Genomic DNA, 9,008 nt, shown 5'->3' on the forward strand with positions numbered 1-9,008 from the left:
TTTACAAAAACCTGGCCACTATGTGTTGATGTTTCCCTCCAATGAATTTTCCAAACCTATGGACATTTCACAGCTCCACCCGTGATATGCCAAGTTCCACGCTAAAACACTCCCTAAGCACAGCCTCAGAATCCTTCCCATCTTCCTCCCTCAAGCCACTGCACACCAAATTGTTCTTCATCGAACGCCACTTTAATTCTGTTACACTATTGACTAAAACTTATTTCTTGGTTTGTAACGTATCAAGGGACTTCTGCAGAACCTGAACCTTATTATCTGCTTTACAGGGTGAAGAGACTGTGTGCCTCAGACCTTGAAATTCTTTTAAAATGTTTATCAGTTGTTACTTAAATTTGATCAAACATGTCACTGATCTTTTCCTTCAGGTTAGAAATCTCCCCCTTTAACGAATTAACTTTCAATGTTAGCGAGTTAAGTGAACTCTGGACCCCAGTAATCATTTGCTCAATGGGTACTAGCCGTTGGAGTCGGGTATCAATGCTTTGTACAAGATCAAATATTTTATTGAGTCTGTTAGTAACATCGTCCCTTTAGTCTCTTGGAGAACTTCTGATATTTGGGAACTAGCCCTTTTATTGTTCGCTGTGTATAAACACGCACGCGTACCGTACAGGTAAAGATCCAATATCAACAGAGCGTGACGAATTTTCACTAGCGAGGGTCTGCCCTGTGAACGTGTGTTCGTTGCTATTTATAGAATACATGTATGATATATACATATACACAATATAGCAGCGCTATGTAACACATGAGCATTCCAAAACGAATTCCACCAAATCGAAAATAATGCTTTGTAGTACTAGATAATCTCGTTACCAATCAGTATGTCCATTTCTGTTACATTTTCTGTCCTGTAGACGCCAGAAAAATCTTCTAAATACCGGAGCGAACTCCTAACCGAGTATTCATACAGCCGCCATTTTGAATGACGTGTATCTACTCGTATTTTTGTTTGTTTTGCTTATCTCAACATTTTGATCTTTTATTATATCAAAAAATAGATTCTTTCTACCACATGTTGAAACGTATTAAGGTAATTAATATATTTCGGTTAGCAACACATAATACAATGTGTGCACCAAGGATTTATAAAATCACCTATAAATCCTTGACGTGTACATGTACGTACGTCAAGGATCTGTACAAGTATGCGTCCTTGATACTGTAATTAAGGATTTATTTAATTGTTACGTAAAATTTCATTTCACAATCACAAACTTTGCAATTCACAAAATATTAAAGATACAGACTACAGGAAATATCATTATCTTATTTGTTGCTGAACTATGGCATATCCTTGACAAAAAATCCTAAAGTTTCTGTGGATTTTCCTTCAGTATTACACGAAAACACCCCCAATTAAAGCACAAATTGAAGTATTTGAAACATCGAATTCCACACTTTTATTTATTTACATTCGAGCCATAGTTAATATAGGATTAACTTCACTCAAAAGTTATTATAGAAAAATAATATATCTACTTTTCCTGTGACCGTCGATGTAAGTGATAGCACATCAGTTATAGCACGGCAATAAGCCACGGACTTCTATAACGTCACTTCCAGTTTAGGGCTAGAAAATATGCATAATCGGGCAGACAGACAATTTGACCTCGATATCGACGGCTTACAGGTTTTTGCCGGCCGCGCGTGATACGGAGGGGTTCCTACATTTGCTAATAAAGCCATTCCCAGCAAAAACTGGAATTATTATTTTTGACTGCACAAAGCCTTTAATGTTCCTACATGTAACATTTAGTTTTAATAAAAATGGTTGGTTGGCAAAATTTCCATTGTTCGTGAAGAGGTCCTTCGTGCAGGCATGAACGTTTTTTTCATTCTATCGTATAAACTTAACATTTTATTGTTTCATCAACATTGTGCATAAGTTTTCTCACGTGTTCAAGCCCAATATTTTTGTTTATAAAATGAAAATTAACAATTTGTGTATTAATTATTTATCTACTATTTGGATCTTTAAAGCTATTGCACGACTTGTGGCCCTTATTCTAACAAACAAACAAAATTTATGCGGCGGGGTATTAGTCGTCCTGCTCTGGCGACAGTTCTAGGTTTATTTCCATAACCACTGGTAATGTGACTAATAGAATATTACATTCGTGACTGTTATATTAAATTTGTAGCTCGTAATCAAAAGGACGAGGTTAATAAATTCCATATTACAGTCACTCATGTAAGATTATTTGTGTGTCAAAGGAGAATGTGTCCCACTGTCATATCTATCTCGCAGATAACTTTAATGGCCGAGTGATAAATGTCGATGATTTGAGACAAAGTATAGGTCAATACGACTAGGTCATGGCCATTTTTGTGATATTATCTGTACAACTATCTGCTGTATCACATGCATCTCAAAGCCCAACAGAGCTTTATTCTAGAGCTAGAAATGGTTAGTCCCATGCATATCTGATAATTTTACAAATTATTTGTGTATCAAATCAAATACTTTATTGAACTGATTAAACTTCTTTATTTTAATGACAAGAAAACTGCTGGACTATTATGTTAATCTACGAGTAAAACATTCATACCCACACACAGCTCGGCATAAAAAGACGTGAGACGGCTGGTTTGACCGAGGTCAGTATGGGTGCCGTTTGGTATCTTTGGCAACATCGGTGAAATAGTACTTTATAAAGGGCAGGATCCCAGTATTACAGAGGATATTCCTTGTTTCTTGATGTATACTAGTTATATTTCATCGAGTGAGGTGGAAAATTTGATATATTTTTAATTATAAAATTTCCACCGCTAGAGATGGTATTTCATAAAAAACAAGGAGAATTTTATTGATCGCATTTGTTTTCTCGCTTCCATTCACAGAAGTACCGCCAAAGGTTTTCCCGCAATTGTATTGTACAGAGTTATTTGCCCTTGCGATTTTTACGTCGCTTTTGTGAGCATAACGTCATATGTCTGTACAAACTATTGACGTAACTATCAAAATGATATTTTCACTGTCAATGCTGCAACACGGTTGGTCGAAACCGAGTGAATAATTTTCACTGGAGTGAAGTTTATCGCTTTTATGTTCACCGTAAAACCCTATATTTCACTGCGAAAAAATGTAAAAAAAAAAATAAATAAAAGAAGTACGAATTTACAACAGCGTCCCATACCGACACTTATATTATGCACACAGTAAATTTTATCACATGTGGCCGTTCTTCAATAACCTTCGCTCTTAATAAGGTTAAGTCCAACCAACAAACCAATATCTATCATCAATTGCTGTTGGGATATAAAAACTGAACTAGGAAAACATCGTAGCATAACACAACTGATAAATCAAACGATGAATTGGGCATTGCCAATACGGAAACTCTGCTGTGAATCATGCTACATCATCTTAATTCAGGGATACAAGGAGTGAAACGATTAATTTGCTCGTTGTCAATATAATGTGACCGGATGGGGTATGCCAGTTTGCTGTCTTGCGGCATGCGTCAGTGAGGTTTCATTATAAAAATGACAAAAGTTCCAGTATTACAAGGAGACGCAACACAAAAATACCGAAAATATACCGACATTCACACCACACATTGCATACAGGGTAACGTCCTTAAATGACCGTAATAGGACGTAAGTAAAACCAAACCCATTTATAACTTTGGCGGGTACGTCTTTTATAACGGACTAGTCGATTTGTGAGGTAGGTCAGATAAGTGTCCCTGAGAGATACTTGTCGTATATCATTTCAATGGCACAGTCTGTTTAAATATATTTCATCTTAACTTGTGAATACGCATAATTATAACCTAACAATACGCAGACCTTCCAGGACAATGGAGAAACCAGACCAGATGTTCCACAAGAAGAGTTTTGTAGCCATTACTGGTGCCAGTAGAGGGATAGGTAAAAGTATGGCCCTAAAGTTTGCGGTCATGTTTCCTCCTAAGTCTGTCTTAGTACTGATGGCCAAGAATGTGGGGGCTATGGAAATAGTTCGGACAGAAATTATGACATTGACACCTAATATAACGGTGATAATACGACAATATGACCAAGGGAAAACTGACCAAGGATATTTTGATGACATATTTGATAGTGTTCTATCTGAAAACAAAATAACGAAGGGTGATTTTGAACAAGTCATGCTTAACTGTGCATCAACTGGTGACAAAGACCGAACAGGCTTACAACACTGTGATGGTGATCGTGTTCGATCTTACTTTGACACCAACCTCTGTGGAATGATACTTCTCAACTCAAGTTTCTTTACAACTTTCTGTGGCCCTTCAGAGACTCTAGCAAATATATTAAATCTTCAATAGATTCTTTCAAAGATCTTTTCGTCCCATCTTATATTAGAGAGGTGTCGTCAGCATATTGAAAAATAAGAATTGGATGATTATTTACACTAATACCTTTAATCTTTTTATTATTTCTAAGTCTACCTCCTAGAATTTCTACACATGGGATAAAAATATATGGGGAAATAGGATCTCCTTGTCGACAGCCTCTTATGATATTAAGAAAAGATGATAAATATGGTTTATCTAGTGTTACTATTAAAAACTTTAATAACTCATGATAACTCATTATCAAAGTTGATATTTTGAACCTAAATCTCAATATGAATTTCCAAATTCATATCATGGTTATCTAGGAATAATTACCTGTCAGAAAACATTTTTACTTTTGAAATTCATAATTAGCCAGCCAATCAGCGACCGGGTTAAAATTCTATCCTGGGCTCAATCTTGTATACACAGGGGCCATTTCGAAGGTCTTTTTTTATTTAGTTGGTTGATCCCTATAGCAGAAATTAAAATTCCAATACTCACCTATGATGTAAAGTTTATTTCGGCTGTATGTCAAATCTGTAATATGAACCTAATTGGTCAAGTGGTTTGTCCAGGACAGGGCTTCACCTTCGGAGAGTCACCCGCGGAGTAATTCTGAAAACATGAAATATTGAACTTACACACTGTGTTGATTAATTGCAAATTATGTATTAAATATTGAAATAGTATTTATGTTGTTTAAGTTAATTATTGGTTACATCATTAAATTTTCTGAATATAATGAAAAAATAGGAAAAGTCCCCAGCCAAGGGGAGATAATCCATTACATAATCAGGTACCCCTATAATATAGAAAATGTCAAGATTTTGGAAGAAAAACAGATATACCAAAACTTTTACATATTCAAATTTACCAGGAACATGGTTCCAGAGCCTTTCTGTTTAAAATAAACAAATTAAACAAAGATCAAACCTGTAATGAGCACAAAAGATGCATGTCTTTGTCCGTGACTGGAATCTGTGCAACCAACATATATTTCCGGAAATCTTGAATGACCCTGAAACACCATTAATATGTTTCATTAACAGAAAAAATATTCACAAAATGATATTTTTATCATTATAACATAAAATGCATACTTTTAATAAACTTATTAGCCCTAAGATTACAATTAATCAGTACAATTAGTTAAATTGGCTTACCTGAGATGAACACCCCACCCCCTCCCCCCCCCCACCAATTATACCTGGCAGGTATAAATACCACACCCCAAACTAGACATTATGTAATACAATGTAATTGTCTCTCCTTAATATTACCAATTTCAAATGTATAAGCTGTAAATTATGTTTCATACCTTTATGGCTTTCGGTACTCCAATATGGCAGAGACGACTGACCCCTTCCCCCCCCCCCCCCCCCCAGTTCCTGGTTCACTTAAACCGGAACATGCATACAGTTCCGTGAACTAAATTCTGACAACTGAGGCGACCATGCACCGCGCACCCATGTGATCGTACCCATCTGATGTTAAACGCACATGTTACACGTTTATAGCCGTGCTAATTACCTGAATCTACATTATATGTACCATTAACTTACTGGCCAATTCTAAATAAACTGCATGCAAAGTCACAGTGACACGTATTATTCTAAAACTTGGCGACTTACCTTTGTATATATGGACTCACTCGGCTCCAGTGACTGACTCTTATACTTCCGTTGCGTTCGCTATAGAGAGCAACCAACTAAATAATTTTACATAGACCACAGTGTTAAACTTTGTTAAAGTTTTGTACAGTATTATTAAAACAAAGGAATATTAGTTAGCTATTGTGTTCTATAATTAAAGTCTAGGTTCTCATATAACACTAAATAGAAAAAATAGTTTGGGTCCTTCTGCTCAAACTCCAACCAGGGTAGCTTTATTGAAATCAGACGCATTTTGCACTAAAAAAACTGAAATTCTAATGCTTTTACCTATTCATTATCAAAGTTGATATTTTGAACCTAAATCTCAATATGAATTTCCAAATTCATAACATGGTTATCTAGGAATAATTACCTGTCAGAAAACATTTTTACTTTTGAAATTCATAATTAGCCAGCCAATCAGCGGCCGGGTTAAAATTCTATCCTGGGTTCAATCTTGTATACACAGGGGCCATTTCGAAGGTCTTTTTTTATTTAGTTGGTTGATCCCTGTAAGCAGTAGGTAAGGTGCTGATTCTAACAAACAAAATTGACAATAATTCGTATCCAAATGTCATATCCGATTCGTGAATGGTTACAGGGAAGGCTGCCCGTGATATGTTCTTCAGAGTCCTTTCTACTGAGGAACCATCTGTCCGGATTCTCACGTTTGCTCCTGGAGCTGTTGATACAGTCATGCTGCAGAATCTGGAAGAAACCACTTCATCGACGGCATTCCAAACGATGCTAAATGGTCAGTACCTAAAGATCACTATTATAATGAAAAAATTCATTAACAAAGTCCTATTTAAAAGAAAATATCCTCTCAATAATTTGATAATACATATGTACTGCAGATTCTTCATTCTTATAATTTCATTTTATTACATTTTTGCCACTGAAATATAAGGTGTTATGGTGAAAATATAAGTGATATTTAACTGGAGTGGAAATATCACTTTTGATATTTTCACTCGCTTTCGACCAATCAGAATGCAGCATTGATTGTTACGTCATTAGTTTGTGCACAAAAATGACGTCATATGTTTGTGAAAAATATGACTTAATAACCGAAAGGGCAACTAACTTTGTAAAATACAATGGCGGAATAACCTTTGACGGAAATAGTAGTGATGGTCTTCTGTAAATTAAAGCGAGAAAACAAATGTTATAAATAGAATATTCCTTGTTTCTTGATTAATACCAATAATGTTTCATCTCGTGAAATGGAAACTTTGATATTTTTCACTCGTGCTTTGCACCGTGAAAAATTTCAAAGTTTCCACCTCATTTCATGAAACATAACTGGTATTCATCAAGAAACAAGGAATACCATCTATATCATCATCAACAACAACAATTATTAAAGGTATAAAGGGACATGGACCTTAGTAACCCCGGGACTCTGAGTAAAATACATAAGTCACAAGTTATTCACATATCAATTATTGTGTAAATATGTCGACTTAAATAATTCAAAAGAACATTCAATATTTGTTATATTTTGCACGTGTCGAGACAAGTAAATAGTATTATTATAACTCATTTTAATAATAGTGTCTGTTATAAGTTGAAACGCATCACCTGACCGGGAAATAAAACGTCGTATTTCCCTCGGGGAAATAAAACATCGTATTTTCATGGGGCGCGTGTCCCTATGGTGACCATCCGTCTTTCACATGGCGTTATCTTCCCTTCCGATTGTACAACAATGACGGACAAAGCGTAAAACGTCATTTTTCACTCTTCGCATTTTCAAGCAATTATTAACCCAGAGTAACGAATCGTGAATTTTCGGTATAATAAAAAAAATATGTCCCCAGTGGCAGTGTGATATGAAGGTTAATTTAATTTACCCTCAGGGCAATAAAATAAGACTTCATTATTATATATTTTTTTCGTCTCAAATGTATATTTTATAACTTGCATTGTCAGCTTATATCAAACATTCCTTTTTACTAACGTCCTACTTTTGAGGGTTTTTAAAGATTTACTGAAATTTGCCACTTTTAATCTAAACATTAATTTTCTTCTGAAATTTTGGTATGTGTTTACTTTTTACACACACATTTTTTTTAAAATCGCATTTTTATATCGCGCCATTCCATATCACGATAATGAGTCGCAAGCCAGTAGAATGTTGATTAATAAAATTGTAGTTTTGGATAAATTCGAACTACAGATGACCATTGCTGGGCATTTTTAAATTTTAAAGATGAATCTAGTTAAAGGTCTCTGTTTCGAATCTCCTGTAGGTCTCATGCAATTAGAGAATAATAATGGAATAAAACAGTCTACAATGGCTGTCTTGGATTTCCGAAGATCGACTGTATTGTTGCATACTCAATTTCTATTGTACTTTGCTTTTAAGGTATAAGAAAGGATGGCAAGTTGTTGACACCATAGGCTGCTGTGGACGACCTGGTATATGTACTGCAGGAGAACAGGTTTAATAACGCTGAACATGTTGATAATCGGTATATGAAATATGAGAAATATCGGGAAACCCATTTGAAGTACTAATTTCCATCTAGCTACCTGATCGGTACTTTTACATATAAAGGTAACTTCATCAAAAACATTTTAATGCCACTTTGGTATTTTTTCTTAGAATGTGATCGTAAACTGTCATTGTGCAATTAATAAAAACAGAATCGACCGATACGAACATCATTACGAGTTTTTGTTTTAAAACTTTGATCATAAGTCATATGAAGGTAGCGCTGAAAAAGAACTGTGCACGGACAAACACTATGAATAACACTACAGATCTTAATTAGTCCTCTGTCATACACAATGTAACAACATAGCACTGATTTAACTATTAATGGACGAACAACACGATTTAGAATATGGAATCCCATCTTCCTAGTTTCATACAAAATATAACGACAAACAACACGATTAACATGACCCTTGCTGTTAATAGGACGTTAATTAATCAAACAAACAAACACATTCTAATTTCACATCTTCGTTTCATACAGAATCTTAACAATATGTGACATGAACGGGAAACATTTCGAAT

The 9,008-nt window shown here is 35.1% G+C and overlaps 1 pseudogene; it reads left to right on the plus strand.

Annotated features, from left to right (window-relative positions):
• The first annotated feature begins 3,653 nt into the window (after positions 1-3,653).
• Positions 3,654-8,653, plus strand: LOC138316953 (sepiapterin reductase-like; annotated as a pseudogene).
• Positions 8,654-9,008: the final 355 nt, after the last annotated feature.

The sequence above is a fragment of the Argopecten irradians genome, chromosome 2 (assembly GCF_041381155.1).
Source record: "Argopecten irradians isolate NY chromosome 2, Ai_NY, whole genome shotgun sequence".
Taxonomy (NCBI): domain Eukaryota; kingdom Metazoa; phylum Mollusca; class Bivalvia; order Pectinida; family Pectinidae; genus Argopecten; species Argopecten irradians.